The following is a 12843-nucleotide window of genomic DNA, read 5'->3' as shown; positions in this document are numbered from 1 at the left end:
AGTTTTTGGCTCGACTACAACACAAAAGGAAGAAGGAAAGGAAGTTTCGATCCTGAACGCTGTGTACAGGAATTGTGATCAAGTCATTTACACGTTGTCATTTTTCAAATTATTGGCAAATGGGAAGGCACGTCACTCACTTTCGATCCGTGGTATTATCCAAAAATCCCGTGGCTCAAACCAAAAAGGAATGACACGGCCAGCAGTTTAAATCTTCCTTGCAGGATCAAACGATCCTTCAAAAGACACTTTTTCACTTTTTGTTTTCCCTTTTCTTCTTCTCCTTCTTCTTGAAAGAGAAAGTGAAGGGAGAAGGGGGGATGTAATAAACGAGGACGGAGAGACAGACGGTTACATACTACTGGCGACGAGTCGTGACCAGCAGAGTTGGAATCGCTGGTTGATGATGGATTCGAGTGCGTCATTGTGAAAGAGTATCAATCCCTCATCTCATGACAGGGGCCGACTCATAAAATGCTATAAATACTAACCAACCGACACACACGCACCGTGTGTGTCGTCTGTGTGTGTGTGTGTGTGTTCTAATAGCAGAGAGAGAGAGTCTACAAGCGACACTTTCAAGAAAAAAGGTATAAAGCCAAATTATGAAACAACAAGCCAAAAACACGATCCAAGAACTGGCCCACCAATCAGCAGTTACGTCACAACTTGGAAGACTATATTAGATCCCCACCCTTCCTTCTGCACAATGGTGCTGCTGGCGTGATCGGACTGTGTCCGTCCTGCTCATAAATGTTGTCCTCCTTAGTAGGAAAAAATAATTGGACGATAGAGAACCCCTCGGTGGCAGAGAACCAACCCGGGCCGGCGTTTATATTCTAAAATTATTTAACAAAAACACAAAGGGGTGGTTGTGTTCCCTCTGGACTTGGAAGAAAATAGAATCAAAGAAAGTTGCTTGGTGTCTCGCCTTTTTTCAAAAAGGTCCCGACCCACATTGTCACCTGCCAAAACGTATCGTACCAAAGTCCAAAAGAACCTTTTCCTTTCGCTCCTTAATACACATATACCCCGAAATGTGTAATATACAAGGCACCAAAGGAAGAAGAAGAAGAAGAAGAAAAGTTTCGTTTTTGTGACCGATGCCACTTCTTCTTCTTCGTCTATACTTTCCATTCGGGAACTATTTTTACTTAAGGGGGAGGGATGATGTGCGGGACCCGGCAACGGTCGACTAGACGCACCGTGCGCCCGCGCGCTATTTCCAGTTAGTCGAGATCGAGATATGAGAGAGAGAGAGAAATTTTCGGGGCTAGAGAGAGAAAAAGAAGAGCCTTCACGGTCCATGTTTGTTTGTTTTTTTGTCCCCCCTCAAGAAATATCGTCATCATTTGCTGGAGGCATCCATCGCTTAGCGCCGTTTTCAAAATCAGTTTGACTAAAACAAGATGCCCTGATTGAAAGTATAATTCCGACTGGCAGCGCGATGTTGTTTCAGTCGTGCGCCGACCATCAATAAATCACACTGCTTGTTGCATCACCTGGGAAATGATTGACATCGAAGCAAATGAACCCCCTCAATGTGACATTGCCAAACGATCCTCAACCAGGACTATAAGCGACAAAGGTCGCAGAGTATGCGACAGTCTATATTACACGCTCTTTTGTGCCCTGCGTGTGTGTGTGTGTGTGGGTTGGTCATTAACTGTTTTCCGTGAAAAATGAAACCTGGGACAAGTTCAACAAGCCTCTCATTAGTGGCACGTGGGTTCATGTGTCTCTAGGGCCTTTTTCGCCCCCACAAGTAAATGACCTCCCCCGTCTCCAAGTTGAAACGTCAAAAATATTTTTTGGGACTCGGAGGAAAAAACAAAACGAATCAAACGGTAAAAGTAGGTCGCCAATTCAAGCATGACGGAATTTCGCTCACCCGAATGTGCAATACACACAAGACAAACGTAACAACCGGTGAAAAAAGCAAACGAATTGGACCCTGCCCAAGATACACACAGCACACACAGGAGCAACGAGCCTCAAAGCTTCCAACTTGTGTAACTGAAATTGTTTCGATTCTGATTTCTTTTCAAAATGCCAATACGTCATCCGCCGAAGATTTCTGGTAAGGGGGTTGAAAATTTCCTTTTTTCCTTACTTCCCTAAAAAAAAAACGAGTGCGGGGCAAACAAAAACACTTTTGGGTGGCTCCTGACTAAATTTAGCTCCTCCACACCTTCCTCCCACCAATCGTCAAGGAGTTCCCGCGGACAGCCCCCCTCCCTCTCTCTCTCTCGAATAGCGCGTTCATAATAAAAATGCCGATCATGTTTGGCCGGCCTTGGATTTCCTATAACCCAAGGATCGACCCGTGGCAGAAAATAGACAAAATTTCCACTCGTCATATCCTGGTCCCACTTGTGTGGTGGATATTTCCATCGGACGTCTACGTGTTTTTCGTAATCATTTTCCACGCTGAACGGCCCTAGTGATTGAATGAACGGCCGTTCGGAGGTGCTGGCCTGACCTTGGACGCTCGTATCAACACAGACAGTTGTTGGCCGACCCAAAACAAAACTTGGCCGATAGACGAGAGTCAGTGGAACTATTTTTCCTTTTTCTTGTTTCAAAATATTCGCTTTTGTTTGTTTTTTTTTTTTTTTTCTTTTGGATTGGACGAGAAATTAACGGCAAGCGTCGAGTCGGGCCGGACAAAGTTTTGCGTGCACATCTCATCGCGTTTCAGCCGGTGCCGTTGCGGAGAGGAGCAGCCGCGAGCCGTTTTTTTACACTGCACACAGGTCGCTCCATCTTCTATTATTATAACATCTGATCGCTTTCTTGGCAGGTTTGTCTTTTTCTGCTCATCTTCTGCCGGTTGCCATCCGTTTCGGGCCGGTAAGAGCCGGTCGCGCGAAATTAGTTTTTTTTTCTTTTCTTTCTTTCTTTCTTTCTTTCTTGCCTCTACTCCCGCGCCTCAACCCAAAATAAATGGCACACGGCCGACCAACACCGAGCTGCCAAACAGCAGGGGGGGATAGAACCCTTTTATAAGTATTTTTGCAATTGATACAGTCGGGAATAATAAAAAAGGATTTCGTCACAATTACAGACGTGGCGAATATTCGTGAAAAAAAGAAAAGACAATGCTCCCAACGTCCGACACGTACACGATGGCGACAGGGGCGCAAAAATAGGCATCCGACGTGCGGTGTTTTGTTGTTTTCACTCCGCAGAGCAAATACACTAAAGGTTGTTGAACTGGCTGGACTCGTGTGTGTGTGCAGACGACTCAAAGTACAAACAACAACCGCAATTTCTTTGTTGGCGTTCCAATTCCGTTCTTTAAAAAAATATTCGTCTGGTAATTTCGTTCAAACAAAAATAAAAGGGAGTAAAAGATTTCAAAGTCAAGTTGAATGATTACCGGAAATGCAACCCTGGCTATATACATCATCGACGAAAATGGTTACGACCAGCCTAGCCCCTTCAAAAAAAGAAACTAAAACACAAAAAAATAACACGCAAGTTCTGCGAACTCACATGACGCTGCCTAATGAGCTCGGATTGGTTTTCCAACATTTGCGCAAACTGTCGCCTGCATTTGACGACAATGGGAAGCAAAGAAAAGAGACCCATCATTCCGTCAACAATGTCATTCTTGTTTCCTCTTTGGAGATATAATCTGGAACGGACAATTTCTGCGGTCAGTTACGCCGTCTACAACTCACTTTCTTTCTCTCTCTCTCGTCTATAATTGAAAGAAGGAAGAAAAGTTTAGCCGGTTTCCAGAGCCAAAAGTATAAAACAACAAAAACAAAAATGGCGTTCTAAATCGGGCAGACTTTTGCAGAAACCACGTGACGTGCTCCTCCCAGACTCTCGTTTTTTTCTTTCTTGTACAACGTAACAACTTTTTGAAAATAAAAAACAAATTTTTTCCCTCTCTTTCCTTGGTCGTGGGCTTTTTTAAAATGTTCCTACAGGCCATTAGTTTATGACCTGGTTTGTTTACCCCTTTTTCACCCCCGGATTTCTCGGAAAAAATCGCTCAGTTCCGTTTTGTTGTTGTTGTTATTGTTGTCTTTTTAAGCTGTGCTGTACCGTACGTCGTCGCCTTTTCAGTTGGACTCGAATGGAACACTGTGTAGTGTCCATTGAGGCGAATTGCCAATTCGTTTTTTGTTGGAGTTGACCTAGTTGCTCTACTCGAAAAAAAAAAAAAACTCGCAGAATTTTTTCGCAACCGTCCGCCAACAACAGCGCCAACATCCGGGTGGTTGAACGCGGCCTCAGCTCCGCCGATTGTGATTCAAATTTGCCAAGAAAAAACCGGATGCCAACCCCTTACACACAATGTCTACTGAGATCGAAAGCGCAACAGGATTTTCAACGAGTCTAAACATTTTCAAACGACAGCTGGAAGTTTCCTCTTTTTCAACACACACACACGTGTGTGTGCAGATAGTTTAGTTTAAAAAGACCCGCAAAATCAAACCGGAGGGCACATTGTGTTTTTCGGGAGGAAATGTTTTTTGAATGCCCGTGAAAAAATAATGCAAGCGGAAGAAAAAAGGAACGCTGACAAAATAAGGAGACGGAATTAGAACACTCACCCGTTGTAGAGGAGGTATTGAGATTATTGCGGAAGTAGTTCCGACTCGGTCGTTTTGGGTTGAAGCCGACGGGCCGCTGGAAGAGACAAGCAATAGCTTTTTAGTAGAGATATACAAAGATACAAGACGTCGAAGAGAGATGAAAAGAGATAGAGAGACAGAGAGAGAGGAGAAAAAGAACACGTGTAACGAGTTGGGCAGCGCAAGACTCACTGACCGACCGGCACATGCACCGGCCTGCTGCTCGGAGGAACACACACACACACACACCAATAGCGGGGGCACATTTATCCGCCAATAGAGGGATGTCTTCTCCCGGCTCCTTTTTTCTTCTTCTTCTTCTTCCTCCTCGTGAACCTCTCGACTTTTTAGTTGGTTCAATCGCCAGTATAGAAAAAGAAAGGTCTAAATTTAGGCTCTCCTCACACCGCCCCGAAACAGATGGCTCGTTCGCGCCAAAATATACGAAAATACGGAACTACCGCTCAATAACGCCATCTAGCGCTCACACTAAGCACCGAGTGCTAGACGAAGGAAACCACAAACAGGATAATAATATCAAGGAAAAAAAAGAAACCAATTTCAAAGGGTCGCTGCACTCCGAGGGAAAATGTTAAGCATTTTGAAAAAATACAAGTTCAAGAAAAATCACGACGTGGAAAATTTAGCCGTAATAACCAAACGTAAGTCTACCGAAACAATTCGACCAGCTGATCGATTCCCTGGCGATATCAGACGCGACAAGAAAAAAAGCATAACGAAACATTTCCCGCCATTTCCAAAATTAAATATTAATTCATCATTAAAATGCAAATCAGTCTCACCAGATCTGTTGGGTCACCTACTCTCCTCCAAACGTTGTCTAAGCAGTCTCTTCCCATTTCCACGTGTGAATAAAATTTTCACGAATAATCCAATTTGACTCATCTTGGATCACTTCTTGATCTGACCACTCTGAAGTATTCTCAAATGTCGACTGAATCTTTCAGAGCTTCAGTTTCCATTCCCTTTCTCTCAAAATAAGAAGGGGAATGGTAACCTTTTAACGCAAAAAGGTTTCGCAGCAAAATATGCTAATTTCCTCTCCCCGCCATTTTGCGAAACAAAAGCCATACCCGGGATATTCTCCGACATCGTCCAAGTTAGCATATGTGCATAATTTTCTATTTCAATCTCCTAGTTACCTGATTGATCTTTAATTGAGTAAAAACATATGAAAATAACGATACGACATTCTATCACGAAAAAAAACCGCAGAGGTAATGAGCATGAGCCAAACAGCATTACCATTACGATCGTTGTATCACACGCGTTGGTGAATCGAGCTCGCGTCATTGGCGATTACTCAGCCGTGGTGAAATTGTGATGACATGCGACTTGTTTGATGTCAATTTCTAATTTTGAACCTTCACTCACCAATCTGTCCGAATTTGTCTTGTTTTTTTTTCCAGCTCTGATCCAGCCATGCTGGGAGACATCCAACAAATCTTAACGATGATTATCGGTAAAAACGTAGGCCTATTGTTAAACACTTACACTCAACTTCAAGCCTTGGACTATGAAAAATTTTTAAGTTTTTTAAAAAATTTTTAGGGCGGTGGTGGGTGGGAAGGGGTCAATTTGTTTGGTTTGAAAGGGGCTCCCGCAGGGGGGCCCGTTACCGAAGTTGCAAATCACGTACGAAATAAGAATCTGTCGAGCTAAAACGCGAAACTCGCAAAACAGTTGCAACGTTGCCAAGCAAAATTTCTTTTTCAAGTTCAACACTGATTGTTATAAAAGGAAGGCCTTTAGCTAAAATGTCCGACTTAACACTAGGCCAACTAAGATCCGGCCATGGACGGGCAAAAATTTACTAGTGAGAATATAAGAACAATAACATAAGAAAGGCACAAAAGAAATTATAAAAACAAAACAAGAAATATTCAAATGAAGCCAACACCACGAGCATTGGCCGCCCGACCAGCCCCGACCCTGTGCCTCCTGCGGCCTCCTGTCAAACAGAAAAAATAGGTTAAGGTAATAAGGTCATGAGGAAGAAGATGTGGAATTGGATGATGCAAAAAGTGCGGATGTAACAGACGAGGAAATGACATGCAACGAAACGGGCCGTTGTTCGGATGACAACGTAGAAGTGGACGTGCTGGATTCATGTGGCGGACGCAGCGGTAGGCACAACAGCGCAAGGCATGGAAGGAGAAGAGGAGGCATTGGCAGCGATGGATCCGATTGCTGCGGATGCAAAAGTGCGCTAGATGGTTCGCGCCAAAATACGGAACTACCGCTCAATAACGCCATCTAGCGCTCGAACTAAACACCAGGTGCTAGACGAAGAAAACCGCAGACAGGATTTCGAGGGAAAAAAAGAAACCAATTTCAAAGGGTCGCTGCACTCCGAGGGAAATTGTTAAGCATTTTGAAAAAATCAAAAAAGACAAGTAGAAGAAAAATCACGACGTGGAAAATTTAGCCGTAATAACCAAACGTAAGTCTACCGAAACAATTCGACCATCTGATCGATTCCCTGGCGATTTCAGACGAAGACAAAAAAAGGCATGTTGAATATATTGGCATATCGAACTATTTGGAAAATTTAATATTAATGCATTATCAAAATGCAAACCAGTCTCACCAGATCACTAGTTGTGTCTCCTCCGAACGTTGTCTCAGTCTCTTCCCATTTCCACTGCCACCTGTGAATAAAATCGAATAAAATATAATTCAATTTGACTCATCTTGGATCCCTTCATGATCTGACCATTCTCAAATGTCCGACTGAATCTTTCAGAGCCTCTCAGTACTGTGAGTTTTCATTCCCTATCTCTCAATAGAAGGGGAATGGCAACCTTTAATTGCAAAAAGGTTTCGCAGCAAAATATACTAATTTCCTCTAGCCCGTCATTTTGCGAAAACAAAAGCCATACGCGGGAAATTCTCCGACATCATCCAAATTAGCATATGTGCATAATTTTTTTTTCTATTTTAATCTCCTGCATTTCCTGATTGCTCTATATAATTAAGTCAAAACATATCGTAACGATACGAAAATCTGTCACGAAGAAAACCGCAGAGGTAATGAGCCAAACAGCGTTTCGTACTCGGTGTATACACAACACACGCGTTGATGAATCGAGTTCACGTCATTGGTCCAATTAGGTTTGAGGGGTTGATTTTTTGTCGCCAATTTTATCGAGAGTATATTTTTTTGGGCTTTTAAGTTATCTTTGCTCCTGCTTCTAGCAAAAGTAGAATTGTTTTCATTTCATTGCTCTAGCAGCAGAGAAATATTTTTACTTTTTTGTTTTTTTGCTCAAGTGCAGCAAATTCTTAGGCACAGGCACTCCATTTAGACTTTGCAATATCCACGTCGAACGGTTATCCATTTTGAAGGAGAAATCAACAGTCTACATCACTGTGAGTTGGTATTTCATGTTTCAAATAACGTGGAAATGATGATGATGGTTTTGTATTTTCAGGTCCCAAACATGGAATCCGAGCCCACTACATTCGATCGACGGTGCCCAAGAAATCATTGAATCGCTTATGTTGGCAAATTCCAGCTATGACCATCGCATCCCAACGTCATCACTTGGCTTGCAGTGCTGGAAAGAAGCCATGGATCTTCGTTTATCGGGTAAGTTGCTTTTCTTTTTTTTATGTGAATACCTGTTTTCGAATACATGTTTTTTTTCTGCCATCAGGTGAACCTCTGCTGCCCAAGACGCCTCACGTCTACGTTCAATCTTCCGCCTCCAATAAAGTTTTTGGCTCTATGCAAGAGCTAGCGTCTGGTGCAGAGTTTACAACTTTTTTCGAAGAGTACCAACGACGCTGCGTAGATGGAGATGTTGACGATTTGAGATTGCACTTTGAAAACACATTAAAACTTCAGTCGCTTCTCGTCACACGTAGAATATGTAGTGCTGCCAACAGAGTGGTCTACATTGGAAGTGTGTTTGATGTAGCAGAAGATTTATGCTGGAAACCATCACCCATTCAAGACAATCAACAGTTTATTGATTTGTGCTGGGTGATTGTTGAGGAGGTTGGGCCAGCACACGTTTTCAGAAGAACTGCTGCTAATTCTGACAGCAACATTTAAACCTACAAGGAATCCGTAATTGAAAAATTGTTACGCGGCTCAGAGGAAATGTCACCTCTTATTTTCGACTTCAAAGAACACCATACGGGTACTACTGTGAAATTTACCGTTACGATGTCGGAAGCTAAGATGCAACAGGCCAAAGACGAAGTATTGTATAAGGCTTTCCAGCTTCAATCAACACACTACATAACATCCATGGTGATGTGTGATCCTAGTGGCTCTCCCAAAATGTATTACTCGTATCAACAAATCTTCCCTGGTAGCACGCCTCTATCTATAGGATGTACGTCGCCCATCTTTTGCAGCCGAGTGAGATGTCTTAACCCGACGTCCATAGGATTGCCTATGTCTATACTAATGTCGCGCTGTAAGACATCCAAATGGGTACGGCTTACAGCCGTCTTCAAAAGACTTAAATTTAAGCAAAAAGAAAAAAAGAAACGTTTCTCGATGGGCGCGAAACCACGTTCTTTGGAGTGGTACTCCAGTGCTCTACCCACTACACCACTCTATATTACTTTTAACTGTGTTTTGTTCAACGGCTTTAAATTAATACTAGCAGTTAAAATTATGAAAATGTAAAGTCCTTGTCTTCCTCATCTATCCTGTGGACAGATAATTTGGACATCTCACAGACGTCATGTTACGTCTGTCTGTTAAGCGTCTAATTTCTAGACACAAATGGATGTCCGTGATCGTATGAGAAACGTAGATCTATAGGACGTCTATACGAAGATAGCATAAGGCCGTAGTAAATTGAGTATCCATGTGATATCCAATTTAGGTTGCAGATAGATCAGATTTGATTTAGACATTAAGACATCTATATGATAGACGATGGATGTAAGTGTGCTACCAGGGTTGGAAGATTCCTACCCTGTCCGTCGAATATGTCACACGTAGAATATGTAGTGCTGCCAACAGAGTGGTCTACATTGGAAGTGTGTTTGATGTAGCAGAAGATTTATGGAAACCATCACCCATTCAAGACAATCAACAGTTTATTGATTTGTGCTGGGTGATTGTTGAGGAGGTTATGGGCCAGCACACGTTTTCAGAAGAACTGCTGCTAATTCTGACAGCAACATTTAAACCTACAAGGAATCCGTAATTGAAAAATTGTTACGCGGCTCAGAGGAAATGTCACCTCTTATTTTCGACTTCAAAGAACACCATCCGGGTACTACTGTGAAATTTACCGTTACGATGTCGGAAGCTAAGATGCAACAGGCCAAAGACGAAGTATTGTATAAGGCTTTCCAGCTTCAATCAACACACTACATAACATCCATGGTGATGTGTGATCCTAGTGGCTCTCCCAAAATGTATTACTCGTATCAACAAATCTTGGAAGATTCCTACCCTGTCCGTCGAATATGTCACACGTAGAATATGTAGTGCTGCCAACAGAGTGGTCTACATTGGAAGTGTGTTTGATGTAGCAGAAGATTTATGGAAACCATCACCCATTCAAGACAATCAACAGTTTATTAATTTTTGCTGGGTGATTGTTGAGGAGGTTATGGGCCAGCACACGTTTTCAGAAGAACTGCTGCTAATTCTGACAGCAACATTTGTCAGCATTGCGTCTTCCTTTTACAGAACATCTTTCGAATTAGAACTTGTAAATTTCCCATTTTCCTATCTCAATTTCTTCGCCATGTCAACCCAAGTTATGGGTTTTTTCCCAAATTTTTTCCACAATGCAGAGGAAATGTCTGTTTTTAATTTTAAATCAATTCAGAATGACCATGGTGATGAAGAGCAATGGGATGTGGAATGTTGTTCTAATTTTGCAGAGCTTGTGATGCATTTTCTTGTTGTTTTGAAAACCATTTCCCCTATGCTGCCCATCCAACACAGCCACACTTTGAAGAGTTTCTACTCGGAATTCATCCGTTCATGGTTTCCAACCCGAACAACAAGCGTGCTTCATGCGGCAGTACAGGATCCCTTTAATAATGAGACGGTCAAGCTTATCCTCGAACTCGGAGCTGACCCTAACGCCATCGACCAGAACGGACGAACTCCGCTTCACCTTTTGGCCGACAAAGACGACATTAATTGGGAACTTAACGTGTCCATGTTCAAGACTCTGGTGGACGCAGGTACATATCTTGACATGGCCGCTGATGATGGTGAAACTGTTCTCGATGTCTTGAAGCGAAATGTAGAAAGAATCACCACTGAAGCCAAGTCAATCAGCCCATATCTACATTTGGTATCAGGCACCGTTTTCCTACTATCTTGCTACTGTGCACGAGTTATCGGTCGGAAGGGAATTCGGTACGACGAAGATCGGCTTCCTCTTCATCTCCAAGAATATATGTCTCGTCATTGCACTGCTCAAGGTAATTAGAAAGTGCAATTTAATTTGTGTAGATTTTAATCATCTTCTTAATCGTTTTAATAGATTCCATGGATCTCTCTTGAAGGAACAACAACAACAAAAAATTTTTCCACCTATGCTTGACATTATTTGATTGAGTTTCTCGATTTTTTTTTAAATTCATATCCCCTTTTGTTTAGTTTTTTTGTGGTTTTCGCTTTGCTTTGTCATTTTTACCCAGCAATGTGTTTACAGTTTCCATGATTTTCTCCCTGTTAATAAAGTAATAAATACATTTGATTTGACTAGTTTATTCTCACAGAATGTAGGACGTCTAACAACAGACTGTTTTTTTTTTTTTTTTTTTTAATTTGTGAGAGGTAAAATTTAAACTGACACATTCCATTTGCTGAGTCTCATAGAAAAATCATTTATCCAATAAGAATGGGCTAATGGAATAAACTTCTGCTGAGACTGTGCTTTCAAAATTTTCAATTGACCGTTCCCTTCTCATTCTGGAAAACAAGCAAAAAATATTTTTACAGTCATTTAATGCGATTTAATGTAAGTAATGGTCAACTACCCCTTGCCATTTTGTTTTTGCTGATTAGATTGAATTAAAATCTTTTACATTTTTGAAAAATGACGGGCAGAATGCAGTCTTTAAACTTTGAACTTTCCTTTTCCAAATATAGGGGTTGGCAACTCTCAGAATCCTCGTACACCCTGGCTAGAATCCCTCCAGAATCCCCAGAATCTCATAGAATCTTCAGAATCCCGTAGAATCTTCAGAATCTCACAGAATCCCGTAGAATCCCGTAGAATCCCATAGAATCTCGTAGAATCTCCAGAATCTTACCCCCTTTTTTAGCTTTAAACTACTCCAAAACCATCTTAAATTACAGATATTTAGTGAATTTGATTTTAAAAAAGCTCAAATTGTGAAAAAATGCGCTAGAAATACTGAAAAATGTAAAAATATGGGTTGCGCTAAATCTTCTTGAATTTTCCCTCCTTTTTCTCACCGCTGGGTGGCGCACACATTTTTTCGTCTGCTCATGAATGGAGGGGGATAGCGACATTGGGACTAATAACCACAAGGACTAATCGAATGCGTCACTAGAACGCGACACTAGAACGCCCTTCCGACACTAGAACGTCCATATTTTAGCCACGACATTAGGACGGAAACACCTCTAAATTCCGCTGCGGCACTAGAACGTCCACATTTTAGTAACGACAATAGGACGGAAACCTCTGCGACAGTAGAACGGTTTTTGCGACATTAGAACTTAGGGAATGATTCTTTGTCACTAGATGTATTTTGAATGCGTCACTAGAACGCCCACCCGACACTAGAACGTCCATATTTAAGCGACGAAACTAGAACGGGAAAAAATATTGCGACACTAGAACGGCTATAATAAAATCTGCGGTGGGGTTTCATTCTTTACCGCTAGATGTAGGAGATGTATAAAGTTTCCGATTAGGTTGCGCGAATTTTAAAACATCGAATGCCGAATGGATGGATTGGTACAGTACAGCTAACAGACAAAAAAGACAGAATAAGAACGGCATTCAAAGTATAGCGAATCCTATATCCCTAAATACCCTATTCTTTCTGAAATCTGAAATGGAGTCTTGGAGCTTCCAACTTTCGGTTATACAAGATCCTGCGGCAACTATGTGTCCTATATTACACAAAGGCAGTGGTATGAGAATAAAGGAATCTAAAGCGATCTAGCCAATTCTTTCGGCCCTAGTTCTTATACTATCAAAGACTGTGTGCCGTAAGGTATACAGAGGGGCGATGTCTTGAATCAATTAGCGACCGGAAT

At 41.9% G+C, this 12843-nt stretch overlaps 1 protein-coding gene across 1 annotated transcript in view; it reads right to left on the bottom strand.

Annotated features, from left to right (window-relative positions):
• The window catches only part of LOC124194749 (nesprin-1-like), an 80671-nt gene extending 75868 nt beyond the window's left edge, over positions 1 to 4803 (bottom strand). Inside the window, exon 1 of the mRNA XM_046589081.1 lies at positions 4572 to 4803. The gene's annotated coding sequence lies outside the window, so the exon portion shown is untranslated. The remainder of the gene's footprint in view (positions 1 to 4571) is intronic.
• Positions 4804 to 12843: the final 8040 nt, after the last annotated feature.

The sequence above is a fragment of the Daphnia pulex genome, chromosome 5 (assembly GCF_021134715.1).
Source record: "Daphnia pulex isolate KAP4 chromosome 5, ASM2113471v1".
NCBI classification, from domain to species: Eukaryota; Metazoa; Arthropoda; class Branchiopoda; order Diplostraca; family Daphniidae; genus Daphnia; species Daphnia pulex.
Note: the sequence above shows the minus strand (reverse complement) of the source record. Positions and strands in the feature narration are given on the sequence as shown.